Below are 15,898 nucleotides of genomic sequence, written 5' to 3' on the forward strand. Positions count from 1 at the left end.
TTGTGCTCACTACACGATTTTCAGCTGAGAACTTTCTTCTTGAGTCTTCCTCAAGTTATTCCCCCCCATAACCTAGGGGAACATAACAGAGGAATGACTAACACCTTCCAGCCTACATAACCCTTGGTGTGCAGAGATAAGGCCTTTGGGGGAATGCAATAGAGTGAGATTTCAAGTTGCCAACAACATAAGACCCCAGTAGGGGCCATTCTCGTGGCTGAGACACATTGATTGCAGAAGGGGATAAAGCTATCATGACCACAAAGCTGTGTGAGTTCATTGTCCACACCATGTGGTACTGGATTATAATCAGTGACTATCAGTGGTGGGTTGCCCATCATATGGGAGCTGCTAGCTACAGCTTTGGCACAACTGCTTAAATTTGAGAGTCCCATTGCCTTACTCTGTCCAGAAAAGGCTGATTAAATAATCTGAAAATGTCTATGGGCATGACAACATTGTGGAGGTCTTCAATATCAGCATGACATTCAACACAAGGCATCTCTATTTCAAAAGTTAATTGAAATCCCCATGGGTAAAAAAAGCTTATGTAGCATTTGCTTCACTCATGACTCACTGTGGGATACAGCGATGACTCTCGGCTCACTGTGATGGATAGGCTCAGAACAGCAGTGGTTGACATTTTCTATGTCTTGGCCCTTTAGTATGTTTTATGTTTGCACAGTTGCAATGAACATTCTCCACTGCCTTTAATCCTGGCTTATAAATGAAGCATGAGTCTCCCTCTAACCTTGGATACTCTCACAGCTGATGCTTGCTTGATATGATCTGCATTTTTCCATGGACTCTGTTGGAAACTGTCCAGTTAGATCTCCCCAGCTATTGAAGGAGCATTGCCATTGACTGCTTAATGCTTTTCCTAAAAATTATTAGGCATGCCTGCTTTTTTACCATACAACAGTCATAAATATAATTTAAGCAGTTTCCCAGGTTGTATAAAATCTATACAAAAAGGTCAAGAATTGAGTTGGAGATCCTACAGCAAAAGGCAACCTAAATCCTTGGACAAATAAGGATTCTGTCTCACTGCCTGTAAACTGATTTAAATCTAAAGCCATGCAGTCAATCTCTGTGTTTCACTTAAGTATTCATACATGGAAAAGCAGACTAATTCTGATGTCATATCTGGAATGAGATGAGCATGAAAAAGAAAATGATAATGCTAGGAATAATTCCTCCTCCTTTCTTTCTCACATGTCAAAATAATACTTGAGGAGCACTTGTGATATATGGTTCTCCATGTATCTTTCCCCTTCTAGTTATAACCTTTTTAAAGCACACACTTTACTAATGAAAAAAAGCTGCAGATCAAAGCATGACAGTTGACACCAAGAAAACAAAGAGACAAGGTTACTGGAACAAAACCAAGAAGCAAAATTGATGAAAAGCCTTCAAGTACAGAGTGGGCTGATGAAAATCACTGTGCGCTGCATGATTTGAGTAAAAAGGGGATGAAATAGAAGAGAAGCAGGAAAGACTGATGAAAACCAAGGGCTGAAGACTCATGAAGAAAGCATAAGAAGCTGATGGCTCTAGACTTGGGTTTTATAACCAGAAACGCTGTAATGCATTTAGAATTTAATGGAGAAACCACTGACTGTGGCATCAAACCACAAGACAGAATGAGGAGGAAGGATACTAAAAAAAATTTTGTCTCATGGGTAAACTAAAAGTACTCAGAGAAGCGATAACGAACCAATCTTTCCACCATTGATCTGAGTGTATCTGAAAGCACATTGCTGTGTCTCTTGCTATTTTTTGAGTCCTAAAAATGGCTGGACAGCCCACAAATTGTGTAAAGTTAGCCAGCAGCTAGAATGGGCTCTGATTCAATACATGTATCTTCAGCTTCTTTTCCTGAAGCTCCTACCAACCCCAGAAAGGAATATTAGAAGTTATTCTCTTATAATGTAACTTACTCCTCAGTAAATCTTGTGCTATCATAGCTTCTTCTACGTAGGTAGGTAATGCAATTGCATTCCCACACACTTTGGCGACAAATCCAATGACCAGTGCCAGAAAGACATTTCTTTCCTTATAAATTTCACCACACAACTTCAGTACATGGAATTAGGATCCCAGGAATCCCAACTCTTATGCCACTGATGTAGCCACTAAAATATTGTCTTGCCCTCCACCATCTAGCATGTAAAGTGTGCATGAATGAGCTTTTTAATGCTACCTTAAAAAAGCAAATCAAGTTTAACCACAGAATACTGCATTACAGTAGGGTCTTTTTAAAAACCATAAAACCAAGGAAACAAAGTAAGGAAGACTTTTATGTTGCAGCTGTGTTGAATTCTTCTGTCATGCTTAGGTACTGTTGTACCGTGTGTTCTTCTACCTTGTAGGCATCTGTCAGTCAGCACAGCAGACAACACGAATGACATGAGGATACTGCAATGAGAGTTTAAACAGATTTCTGTCTGAATGCTTATGTCACTTCTAAGTCATAACTTAAAGATGCAAAGAAAATTTAAAACAGTAATTGCAAGAGCTTGGCATATTGAGAGGATTGCAGAAAAGGAAAATAAGTTTGACATCAAACCACACCATTTGTACCACAAACATCCAGCTAATAAAGGATGATTCAGTTAAAATAAGAATTCCTCCCCTGTGCAGGCATTCAGTCCTGTTCCAGTTTTACCCCTCTTAAATAGAGCCCAGTGATTTAGTTATACTTTTGGTATTTTTTTTTTTTTTTTTTTTTTTTAAAACTGCAGTTTTGGTAAATTCAAAGCTAGTCAGGAACTTCAGATTCACTGAAGTTTCAGATAAGGCAAGGGAACATTCTCAGGCTATGGAAAATCCCATTCCCTATTCTATCAAAAAGGATTTGACACCACGGTATCTACATTCACCAGAAGGAGCCATAGCTACCACACTGCTTGCTGACAGCACCCCCCCACCCCCCAGACACTGGGCTGTACTTCCAAGCCCCTTCCTCCTGCCTTCTGCGTTCATACTAGACCTGCCAAGATGCTGATGAACATGCCCTGTCTTTAGGGTATTTGCTGCCGGAGTGGAGGCAGAAAAGCTGGGACGCTAGCACCCTCCTTCCCTTTGCCTTCACAGGAAAGCTGGTGAGGGCAATGTGTACCCACCTACCCCATTTCAAGAAGGCCCAAGAGAGAATCTAGGGGAACACAACAAAGAGCAGAGGTTACAAGTTTATATTCAGGGTAGATAGATAATAACAGCCAGGGGTGAGGAAGTGAAGACTTGAGTGCATGCACTTCTATATCTGCTTCCCAGTACAGGGTAATGTTCTAGAATATTTATTTAAACAGGAAAAAATCTAAAGAAAGCTTAGGCTGCTGGGAATACCCAAAGAACTACTTAACATGACAAAAAATAGGAGCAGGGTGCATTTACTCAAAACAAACGCAGAGCATTGCTCCACGTCATGCTGTTTAGATCCCAGCAGAAACGGCCCATATGTCTGTATGATCTTAGCCTAACCCCAAGCAACAATCTATTCAGTCAGATGCCCCCTACTGCCTGCCCCTTCCTCAAGCATTTCATGTTCCTCTTCCACCTCCCAAGCACCATTGTCACACACATGCTCCAGAGTATCTCCCATCCCACCAGCCCTCACCTCTGCTCCCCCTCCAACAATGCTGTTTGCCCCTTCATCTTCTTTTTGGTAGATCTCATTCCCCTGCTCCTGGGAATTTAACTTTACTTTTCTCCACCTTCCTCCCACCTAGCACATGTAGCACATTAACAGCCTACCACTAAAGCTGTACACTGCAAACATCTTCCTGAAAAGAGTGCAGGCCCAAAGTTTCTTCAGGCAACTACCTTTTACAATCTTTTTATAGAGACCTTAGAAAAAATATGTCATAAATTATTACTCTGTTTGTGAGATTAACATCACTTGAATCATTCGTATACAGGAGGAACATTACTCATGAACCAGAATACTCTATAACTTTAGTCAAATACTTCTTGGGACTTCAAAGTCTTGCCATCCACATGTCAATGGGAGCGGATTATATCAATATATTTGAAGGTGTCACCCAGATGGGTTCCTTGTTACTATAATGCTTCAGATACCAGGTAGGCTTAAGAAGATGGGGCAGCTGTCACCTTCTACCAGCTGTCACTCAGCAAGGGCTCTGAAGCCCAACAGGTCAGCTATGTATCCCAGGCCACAATATCAACTCACATAAAACATGTTACCCTATCAAAACTGGAGCTCATTTTATGTGCCACCTGCACACTGCATTAAAATGTCCCATAAGAAAGGAAAAAATTAAAAATAGTATTTGCACCTTTTGATGTAATAAGCAAAGTCTCCTGACTACTATATGAACTCAGGACTTAGACAGATTTAAAGTGGCATCATATACTTGAACTGAACAGAAGGACTTTTAAGTTGTACCATGCTGTACAACCACTGGATCATATAAATTCAAATTCAGAGATTTATTTGTCAGGGAAGGCAAAGAAATTGCCTTTCCTTCAGGCTTTCTATCTGCTGAATGATAAAATAAGTTACTCCATAGTACCATGCAGTCATTAAAAACAAAACCAAACTACACCACCAAATCAAAACCAACACATGAATATGTGGGAATGTAGGGATATTATTTTTCTTCTGCTTCTTTATTCTTCTGAAATTTCTTTAATAATTCCTGAGTAATGAAATTTTGATAACTTTTAGAAGCCACATTAATTACTTGCACAGAATAATTTCTGTTAAAGAAATTCTTTTTTGTTCATTACACACAGTGACATTTCTCATAGAAAGAAAATCAGAAGCACAGAATATGGAGCTAGGGAGTTGCGTTTGGACAAGTGGTGCAATTTTTACTTTTGATCAGGCAATCTTAGGCGAAAGGACATTGCAGATTAATACTTACCGAAATTAATTGGAAATGCATGTTTGTGAATTATTAATATGCAAGATTAGGACTCCTTATACATAGGGCCTGTTCTAGTAGAATTCTGTTACCCGAATATTCATGGGAAAATGCGAGAAAAGTGCACTCGGCTGAAGTAAATGTTTCCAGAATCTAAGATGACTAGTGTAGCATAAATTTTCCACTACTGATTCAGTGCTATTGGGATAGCCTGTGATTCAAATTACGTTTATACTTGAAATGGAAATTTAGGCAAGGAAGAACACAAATGCTATATTTTTATATTTTGCAAAGATCAATAATGCATTGCCATTCTTGATGACCTTCATTTGAAAATAAAACTACAATAAAATTTGACATTATTATTAACCTGCTATTTAAACCTCCTGACATTAGTAGATAAGGTTGTTAAATGAGTGTTCTCTGTTGAAGCTATGCAGATTTTGCCACATAAAAATGATTTTTCATTCTTCTTTATTTGGAAAATTAAGAATTATTTCGTTGGCTCAATGTGAGATGGGCTGTATGGGTCCACAGGATGTGATTATCTTCAAGTGCTGCTCTAGTGCTGTAGCATCTCATCAAATGATGTCTGTGTCATAGACTCTACCTTTGAGAGAAAATACATCTGTATGGACATTTCTGCCTGCAGCAGGCTCTGCCTGAAGACAAAATAGCAGTTCCTGCTGAAACAGGGTGTGGGAGCCTTTTGCTTTAAAGCAATTCTGAGAAACTAAGTCAGAACAAGCATGCTGCATCCACCAAAGCAGGGCCGAGTCTGGGAAACTGTAGTAAGTGGTAGCTCCCATTTCTCACACAACATCTGCTGCAGTGGGTATTTCTCGATGCGGATGGTTAACATGCTTGCTCAGTATGATTCAGGAAGCATCTTCTCTGTTTCACTGGAGGAGCTCTGCTTCAAAGTGCAAACCTACTAGTCACAGGAAATAAGAACCTGAAACTTACAGAGAAAAGGATGTGGAGTAAACGGAGAGCTGGCAGATGTAGCTGCATGCCAGGGATGATTCCACTAGTCCATAAATATTGATGACTTTGCAGTCTCTGAATGTAGATTATTCAGGACCCTGAAGCCTGCAGCTGCACATTCACAGCTTGCTGCTCTCCAAAAGTGCATTCCTGACCTGAGAATGTGCATACGCCTGTCTGAAAATCCCCCACTGCTCTTTTTAACTCTTCTGAAACAATGCTCTCCTCCTTCTCCTGGAATTTATATTTTATCATAATAATGCAAAAAGACAAACGAAAACGAAAGGCTTGTTTTGCAAAACCAGTTTGCCCTGCAATGGTTAGAACAGGTTGCTATAAAACCAGGTTGCTACAAGAGAGGAGATAAAACTCTTCCCTTTCTTCTTCTCCTCCATGTATTTTCTTCATATAGCTACATTTTGCCTGACTATTTAACAGAAGTAAGCAGAAATATCTAAATAGCACAGCGACAGGTCATTCATGGGTATATTATGTGTAACCTAAATGTATTTAGCAGATAGGAGTCAATAATATCAGCAAAGGGCCATCTTAGTTTGCCCACTTTCATTTGGGTATGGATCCAGTTAAACCATGGGACTCAGACATCCTTAAGAGAAATTCATTTAAGATTCAGGCTAGATCCTAAATTCAATAAGCCAAAACTGGACCTGATATTCTGAGGATAGTAAATCTAGGAAACTATTGAAGTCCAAACAATGACAAGCCAAGCCACGAAGGATTCAGCAGAGTATTTCAGCATCTCTGAGAAAAAGGAAACTACTAGGAGCTCAGAGAGCCCATCAGGGGTTGGCTCATGTTTTAAGGATAAAACTTAACAGGGTACTATTTTACTCTAATTCTGTGGCAAAAGTAGCAACGGCTTAATATTTGTGTATCACTTTGACAATAAATAAATAAAAAATGAGTGTATTATTATTATATATTACATATGTATATAGGTATTGATGTATGTATTTACAGCTATATATGCATATATATATACACATAAAAACTCTATTACCTTTTTTTCAGTATATGGCTATCACAGATTCATGCTTAAGGCTTGATTTTACCAGATTAAGTAAGGTCTTACTTCACATGTATTTTTAATGACCTACCTGTGCTCTCAGTCTTCTGTGTTCCAACAAGGTCATGATCTCTCAATCAGCATTTGCAAAAATACTCATAGGTAGAACATAGTTGCTTTAAGTACTCTGAACGTGGCCCATGTGGAAAAAAGGCCAGAGCTCAGACTATTAAACCAAATCTATTCTGGACAACAATGACATATGTTTTAAATATTCACAGAACTTCAAACATGTATAAGGGCTTTCCTGAGGAGAGATGCTTCCCTTCACTGGGGTCTAGTACAGAAAGTGCAAATTAAATTAGGAGTGAAATTGGGCACAGGTGTGTAGTGTTACTGCATCTTGCAAGTAATCTTGTGCCTCAGACAGCATCACAGAATTATCATTTCACCGTAGGTGTTTTTGCAGAGTGTTTCAGATACCACAGCTCACCAGTTCATGAAAGAAGTTTACTGTTGAAACGCCTGTTAAAAAGCTTGGACTTGACTTTCTGTTATAGATTACCAGTAGCCTTAGAGGTTAATCGGTTAACTGGCAATTATTTTGGAATATTACTATCACCTTTATTTTAGGTCCCATATAAATAGACATAAAACCGTTTTGCTTCTGTGCCATTCTCAGCTCCTTCTGGAATCAAACTTCTTGTCCGAATTCAGAACAGTCCTTTCTAATGCAGCTGCACTACCACTGATCTGTGCTTCTTTCACTCTGTCTTCAGTGTCCTGGTTTTATTTCCAGCTAAATAGCAGTGCAAAGTCAGAAGCAATTCCTGTTGAGCATACACATGCAGCTGACCTGGAGATTTGTAGGGAAATCTAAAACTGATAAAATAGTTTTAAGAAACTCTTCCATGGATTATGTCAAACTCTCTTTCTTCTTTCTCCTTAGCTCCCTTTTCTCTTTTTTCTCCTTTTCCTATGCAGTTCACTTACTTACAGTAGGGTCATCACTAATGCCTTCCAAAACTTTACCAGAGTTGGTGAAAGAGCTCTTTGTAAACTACAAGCAGTAACGTCTCACGCTGAAAGCACATCCAGACACAGTACGCAATATACAAAAATGAGATACCAGGTTTGAATCCAAATTTTAAAAAATGAGCTATTCTTTAATCTGCCTCTCTTGAATCATTAAGCCACCCAGATAAAATCCATGTTTGAAAACTTGGAGCATAGCGATTCATTAGCACTAGTGCTCTCTGTTACAGAAATCTCCAGGACTTCACATGAGCTGCAAGCGTTAACCACCTGTGAAAGTAAAGCCTGGGATACCTGAAACTGCAACTCTTCTTCAAGGAAACCTGCTGGATTGGCACATGGATTTTTGCAGCTTAGGCTTTGTCCTCTGGCTCTCTCTTGGCTTTCCTTTCTTTAACAATATTGTACTTGCACACTTGCATTAATGTTAATTCACTTTTATTTAACATTTTGATGTTATTTCTGTGTACTCCAGCGCCTCAAGTCAGGGTTTTCTGCAGCTAGACAACTCTTCAGTTTTGCTTGACTGCAAATGATTCATCCTTTCTTTAACAATAATATTTATTTCTACATTCACTTCATAAGGTCTTAGTCTGTTGACACCAGCATGGTACCATTACCAATATATAAACAAAGAAAAATTATAACACTAAGACTGAATCAAACTTGTGCATAGTGTCTGTGGTTGAATTTTAAATGGATGCAGCTCCAGAGAGTTTATCCACATAAAAGTAATAATTAACATTCCTGAAGTAATAACTGCTCAGCCACATTTCAAACTGCTAGCTCAGACATTTGCATGCTTCCAATATGAGCACGATATGGCTCAGTCTTAAAGCTGCCAAAGCACAGCAGGTTACTCAGCATGCATAAAAAGAACTGACATTACATTCAGCAGGGACTTTATCTTGTTTGAATAATCCTCCCTACAAGATTATTTCAGTATGCAATGTGTTTCATTTAAGCAAAGTCAGAGAATGCAAAATAATGTGAAGTAATTATACTATTAAATGTTGCTATTACTTTTTTAAACCTTCTGTCTCAAAGCATAAATAGTTTTCTCAAAGCTAAAAATTGTCAGCAGAAGATCAAATGCACCTCTTGAGTAACCTCATTAAAAGCAATGAAGTTTCCTAAAGATTGAGGTTGGTCCCGTACGCGACTACACTGACAACTAGGAAAAACACAGGAATAACAATATATTATTTGCTTCCAATTGGTATTAACTTGCATTTCTAGAACACCCCAACTCAAAATTCTCAAAATATTTTACAGTCCTCTACAGAATAGAGTACTTCTGTTTATCAGCATCTAGCAAATAGCTAGTGATACCTCTCCATGCTAAGATTCACAGCTGTAACTGCATCCTGGAGATTAGCACCTGCCCATGTCAGCCAGAGCATGGACTTTGGTGGCAATCTCACCAGGCTGTGTGAAATTCATCTGGTCAGGAAACAGAAATGACACCTTCAGGTAGATTTAAAGAGAAACAGATGTCTAATGTTTTCCAGTAATTTGTGTTTTGAAAATCTCTCCTGCAGTGGCTAACGAATCAGTCTGGCAAGTTTTGAGTTCATCCCTAGTGCCCAATCCAGGCATTACACTGCAGAGGGACTTCCTGAGAAACTATGAACAACTGCTGCTTCTGAGGTCTGATGGCAATCGCTTACAGAAAAATATAATGAAGTACCAGATTTAGCAGTGACTGTGAGCTATTCACCCAGTAGACTGTAATTATCTCTGATTACTATTTGATGAACAGCTATGCTCACCATGAGTTTGTACTCTCCTTTCTTTACACGCTACAGAAGGCAGCAATGGAGCATTATAATGACAGCGACAACTATTGTCATTTTTACTGGAAGTACCAAAGAGGCCTTTAGTCCTTAAATAGTTTATTCCCAGCCAAGATCAAAGCATAATGGGGAAAACAAGAGAGAAGAAACTCAGGCAGGGCTGCCAATTGATAGAACGTAATCTTGCCACTGTCCACAAAGACGTTCATAAAAACTGTGCTCACTTCTTAAAGTTGTATTACTTTCTAATAGTTTAACTACAAAGATTTTTTTGCCTTCCAGTATTACTTTCTGTTTATTTTCATGGCTTTTTCTAGTGCCCCAGCCCTTAGTGGGAAGCACTTCTTACAAGCATACCTTGTTGTTGTGACAATGTCACATGGCTTATTGTAGGAAAGACTTGCTGGGATTTATTAGCTCAAGGGCTACTTACTAACCTGACATGTGAAAAATCCTATTTCAGACTTTGCAAATGAGTATATTATCCAGTAAATGCTATCTGAGCAGTTATGCAGAGCCAGTCTACTTGTACCAGCTGATATGAACATGTCAATCTGGTAAAGAATTGGTACTTGGATGTAAAGTTAAGCTCCTGAGCAATTACATATGAGCTAGAGTGCTGTGTTGGATTGGAGCCACAGGACCTGAACCAAAACTCATGGAACTTGATCAGAGTATTTTAAATAACTTCAGTGGATTCTGGATCAGGTCCATGCTGTCTGCTAGAGGTATTGGCTACATTTTTCCAAATAAAAGATGTTAGGAATAATATATCAAAACCTTTGATCCAGGACTACCAGGCCCAGGAATTAAGACTCAGTCCCTTTATATGATGAATTTACAGATTTCCTGACTTAGGAAAGCATGAAAAACACTGACAAATACTTATGTTGACATACAAATAAGTACAGGAGACCAAAGGGTAGAAAAGGCATTTTAATCCTCTAAAAATATTGAACCATTCCAGAGCAGAGAGAGTCTAATGATTTCAATCCATGGTTGTTTGTATAGCCCTAAACCCTGTATCCATGATGACATTTCATTTTACATCATTTGTTTCTTTAATCAGTTTTGTTTCATAAAAGCACTCTTTCAGCCAGGTCAGCAGGGAATGTGCTGAGCTACCATGAGCAATGACTGGAGTCACTGATTTCATCTGCCTGCTTCACAGACTGAGCGTGTCCATGTGATCACAACTCAGCTGCCTGGGGACCACTGTCTGAAGTCTGTGCATATCCCAATACATTACCCAGCTCAGGCTTTCAGCAGCAGGACGTGTTTATTCATCCCTGGCTATTGGTTTAGAGAACACTCTAAAATTGGGTTTGGACTCTTTTTTTTTATTTATTTAATCCTTTCCAATGGGGCCAGGTCTTGCCTTTGTAACTGAAATCACACAAATATCTTAATGTCTGTGGCACCCTTTGACTGTGCTGAGCATCGGTTTTGACCCTGGCCCATACTGGTCAAGTTTGTCCTTCTACCATGACAATTACTGTAGTCTTTGAGTACCTTCCAATACTTGTTAAATAATGTGACTTCATATCCCTTATGTGTTGTTTCTCTTTTCATCTTCCCCCAGAGGAGATATGTATACAGTAGAGCACCTTGGACACAGTGTCTGTGGCTTGGTGCTGTATGTTTAGCCAGTTTTCTCAGGGCAAGTTTCTCTTGGAATATGAATATAGTTTCCAGGCTCAAATGGGGCAAATATCTGACAAGTCAGCTGGCTATGCTGAAAACACTTAATTCATCAAAACTAGTTACACTCACCAAAACAGACAACCGTACGAAAAACTCAACATATAGATATATATAAAAAGGATTTCTTTTAAGAAAACTTTTCTTTTACAAAAACAAAAGAATCTAACATGCCCCTTAGATTTTTAACGGGTCAGCTACTAATCGGTATTTATAGCTGCTAAAACCTGTTTTCGGCATTGAACCAAACAATCCTCTGGCTCCAATTACTGCTACCCAGAGAGTAGCTGCGAAGGTAGCAGTCACAAACAGAGGAGGCCAGCCAGAAAAGAAAAAAAGTAATTTATTGATTCTTCTGATCCCTCCTAGCCTTTTATTATTGTTGGATGGTTTGAGCAGAACCATCCCAGATTCTCCTGCCCCTACTTGTGTTCACTCAGATTTCTCCAGCACAGCTCTTCTTAAAAATAGCCAACAAAACACTAATCAACTAATTCATCTACTTTGGGGGTTTTCAAGCAAAATTACCTCCAAGCAAACATTTCTTTTACCAGGGTGCATGCTTGCATCTACTGAGTAATCATATGAAATTCCTTCCATCTTCTGTCATCACACCTGATTAAACATCACATACATACTCTATTTCCAATATTTGTATTATTTTTATACTGATCACTTGCATGCTGGTATTAATCAAAGAGCTCCAGCTGTAACTGCAAGAACACTGAATTTATTGTAAAATACCAGACAGAAAGATAGTCTCTGTTCCAAAGACTGTATCTGATTTAAATTGGACATGGACAAATGTTTCCATATTTCTCCGGCTACCCTTGCCCAAGTGACCCCCAGCATAGCTTTGGTGGCCTGAAGCTTCCTGAAATGCCCCACAATCTATCATGGCCCTTGTGACTATTTTGAGGCACCTGAAGGTGCTGCAACACCATGAAGAAATCTTGCTGCTGAGCCTACTGTTGAACTCTGCCTCCTTGCACTAGAGATGGGCACAGTTTAGCACAGATATGGTTAATCTGACACATCTAAGAATTTAATGTCTGTATCAGTTTCTTGTTTGATTTACAAATGGAGTCAATGAGCAGGATTTTTTTCATGGAAAATTAACTTTGTGAATTTTGACATGATTGCTGACTGAGGAGAGGAAATTGATTTCAGTCTTTTATCAGCACTATAGTGTGTTGCATCTTTATACAATAATTAGTGAAGTAAAACTAAGTAAATAAAATGCACCTCTCCCTGAGTACAAAATGTATTCGTATGCTTAAAGTGTTAGTAATCTGTTAATTAATGAGAATATAAATGCTAGGTTGAATGATCCAAGGACTTTCTTTCCTTTTTTTTGCAAATCTTTCCAACCTACTTATGTTTAAAAGGCAAAAATAGTACTCATGTTTTGTAGCTTAAGAGCTAAGTTTGATACTTACCTTCCTTGAAAAAATTCTACACTGAATCTATTGCTATTGTCTGGCCTAGTGCCTACTTTTCTGTCATTTGTTTCCTCTGCATTTTGATAAAATATCATGCTTCCTGCTGAAAAAAATCTCGGAGATGCAAAATGCAAAACAGTGCTAGAATACCATAGTCTACTATGATATTTTCTGAAGATGGTGATGCTATTAGCATGTGTGTCTGTTAGTAGAATTATTCTAGAGATAAATATTGCCTAAATGGCATGAAAGAATTTGGAAGGAACTCAAAGTGACTTAAAACTTACTCATTTGTATGCTTCTAGCGTTGCACTTGCAAACTGTAGTAAACAAGACATTCTTATGGCTCCCAATTCCTCTCAGCCCTGCAGAATCATTAAGAGTCAGTATTCTTTCTTGCAAAGGGTTAGAAGGAACTGTTTACTAGATTTCAATCCATTAGACTCCAGAGCTTACACAAGTGTCAGAGGGCATTTTTTGGCCTGCAGGCACTTTATTGCTGTTAAAGATGGCTGAGGGGGTAACCTTGGTGACATGCATTCATCAAACTGGCGGCTAAGAGACTCCTATTTATAGTGTTTTATGTAGATCTCTGGAAGATGACAATCATACAAACCCACAAGCTCATTTTTGTCTTTTTTTTTTTTTTTTTTTTTTTTTTCAGAGAAAGGATCTACTCCAAGGCTGGAAAGTCTATGAGACTCCATAGGAGTGTTACCATGGAGTTTCATGGGCTTGGGCTCAAGCTGTAAATATTTAAGTGGAAATAATAAAAGGAAAAACAAAAGATGGCCAAATGCCCAAATGAAACCATCTAGAGCCTGCATGAGCTGGAGAAAAGGCTAATGAGACATTCAAGATAAAGTAAACCCAACATTTTCATTAACACATTTTCAGCTCCTATCACAAAGCTGCACTTGCCTTTGTAATGGAATACAACCTTTCTTTTAACATTAGCTTTCCCTCAACAAAAGCAGCTTTCAGCAACCAATTGGGGGGAAAAAAAATCACATATTTTGTTTTAACAAAATAGAACTAGCAAGGACATAAAAATATGAATTTTGAAAGCCAGGCCTTGGTTTCCCAGTGGGAGGAAGTTCAAGTGTGCCAATTTCCAATAGCTCTGGGTTGGGATGCTGTGAGCATGCATGGTGTTTATTGACTTCTAAATTAAAGCAGTCAATTTCAGAAAAAGCAGAGTTACGGAGGCCATTCTTTCAGTTTTACACCGTGTGTATAAAATAGTAACAATCAGCAAAACTTACTGAATGAACTGCCACCATATAGCCAAACGTGCCACCCCTTCTTTATCTTATTCTACTCTTCTGCTTTTTTCACTGTATCACTCAATCAGTCCCATCCTTCTTCACAACAAACAAGTAACCCTACATGTCTCTTGGATTGATTTATATTTATTACTCACTTCAGTCATTCTACTTCATTTGTTAACTTTTTCCAGATGACTGTTAGTGAAACTGTGTGAATAATTCACAATGAATAATTTACTCAGCAAATTTACCTTCTTTTTATGTTCTGTTTTACTCCAAGAGATTCTTTCTAGAAAGTATTCACCCACTATGGGCTGGCATTGCAGGTCAGTGCCTGTGTAGCTACTGTTAAGCAAGAAATGCAATAGAGGTCCCAGGCTTATCCTTCAGACAAAGCTATTGTCCACCAATTATCAGGAAAGCAAAATCAGTTGAGAAGTCTGGCATACAGCTCCCGCAAATTCTTCCCATCTAAGGCAGAAGAGGGGACTATGCCTTTTTTCCTTTAACTTGTCTTCTCCTTCCTCTCAGAGCCTGGTCCAGATCTTACAGGCTCCAATACCTTTGCTTAGTCACAGTGTACTACCTGGTATTTAAGCTCCGATTAGTTTTGACTGTTCTTTTTCTGTTGAATTACCATAGCTTAGAAACATACAGTCCCAGTCACAAAGCCAACATTTGCTTTCTGCAACAGTTCTGCAGTTCCCTGTTTCCATGACTGTTCCTGCTAGGAAACTTGTTACTAGACTATTCCAGCTCAGCAAACACAAAACACAGAGGGGAATGAACACACAGTCCACTGAAGCCCATTTCAATGACTGCTTCCATAGTTATTGCTCTGGCACAAGCTCAGGTCTGTTCATTTGCTTTTTACAAAATAATTCACCTAGCATCTCCATTACCTTTTTCACTCTGATATAACAGGAGGAAATACCGCTGTTCTGTGTGTCTGCAAAAACTTACACAGATTGGGACAATCACATGGTGAGGATGCATCTCTATCATCCTTAAAACTCCTTTTTTATTTTCCCTGGGGTTCTCCTATGATCTTTGAATGAAAAATGTTTGCAGCTTATACCTCCTTATTTTACACAATTTACACAGACATTTATATAGGATTAAATTAGGTCATGTTAGGAAGGCAAGCACTTAGACACCGCAGTGTTCATGAGAGACTGTACTGCCTATGTACTGTGCAACATACACTGCTTAGGAATAATTGGTCAAACCTGTCCTCTATCACACCTGTGTGTTACTTCCCTCTGCTTGCACAGATCAGACAAGGCAACAGGAAGCTACTTATTTATTAGTGTGGACTGTACTTTCTAATAACAGTGATACATTCGATCTAATACCTACCCATGCAGCTAGGCTTTGTGGTCTGTAAGACAGATGGATGAGCGGTGGCACACACGCACAGTCTGGTTTCTACCGGCAGGTGAATGTTTGGATTTCATAACACGCTGGTTTGCCAAAAGTCACACATGCGTGAGGGGGAGAGGGGAAATGGAAATCACCTTCTGGTCTCCACTTAGGTAATCCTTCTCTCCCACAAACACTGTGCTAGGAGCTTAGGACGAAAATAAAATAAAATAAAATTCTCCCCATCTCAACTCCTTGACCTCTTTTCCAAGGATCATATTCTCCATTGTTGTTCAAAAATAATACAAAAATCCTATAAGATTGCTTGGCCCGGACCTCAATGGCACTCTGTAGGTTTGGGGCATTTGTTGGCACTGTAACTGGTACGAGT

General features: G+C 38.9%; 1 long non-coding RNA gene across 1 annotated transcript in view; it reads right to left on the reverse strand.

Moving 5' to 3' along the window:
- Positions 1–2,161: 2,161 nt before the first annotated feature.
- Positions 2,162–15,898, reverse strand: part of LOC138688830 (uncharacterized) — a 62,111-nt gene continuing 48,374 nt past the window's right edge. Inside the window, exon 3 of the long non-coding RNA XR_011327634.1 lies at positions 2,162–2,418. This is a non-coding gene — a long non-coding RNA (uncharacterized lncRNA). The remainder of the gene's footprint in view (positions 2,419–15,898) is intronic.

This window comes from Haliaeetus albicilla, chromosome 13 (assembly GCF_947461875.1).
Source record: "Haliaeetus albicilla chromosome 13, bHalAlb1.1, whole genome shotgun sequence".
Lineage (NCBI taxonomy): Eukaryota > Metazoa > Chordata > Aves > Accipitriformes > Accipitridae > Haliaeetus > Haliaeetus albicilla.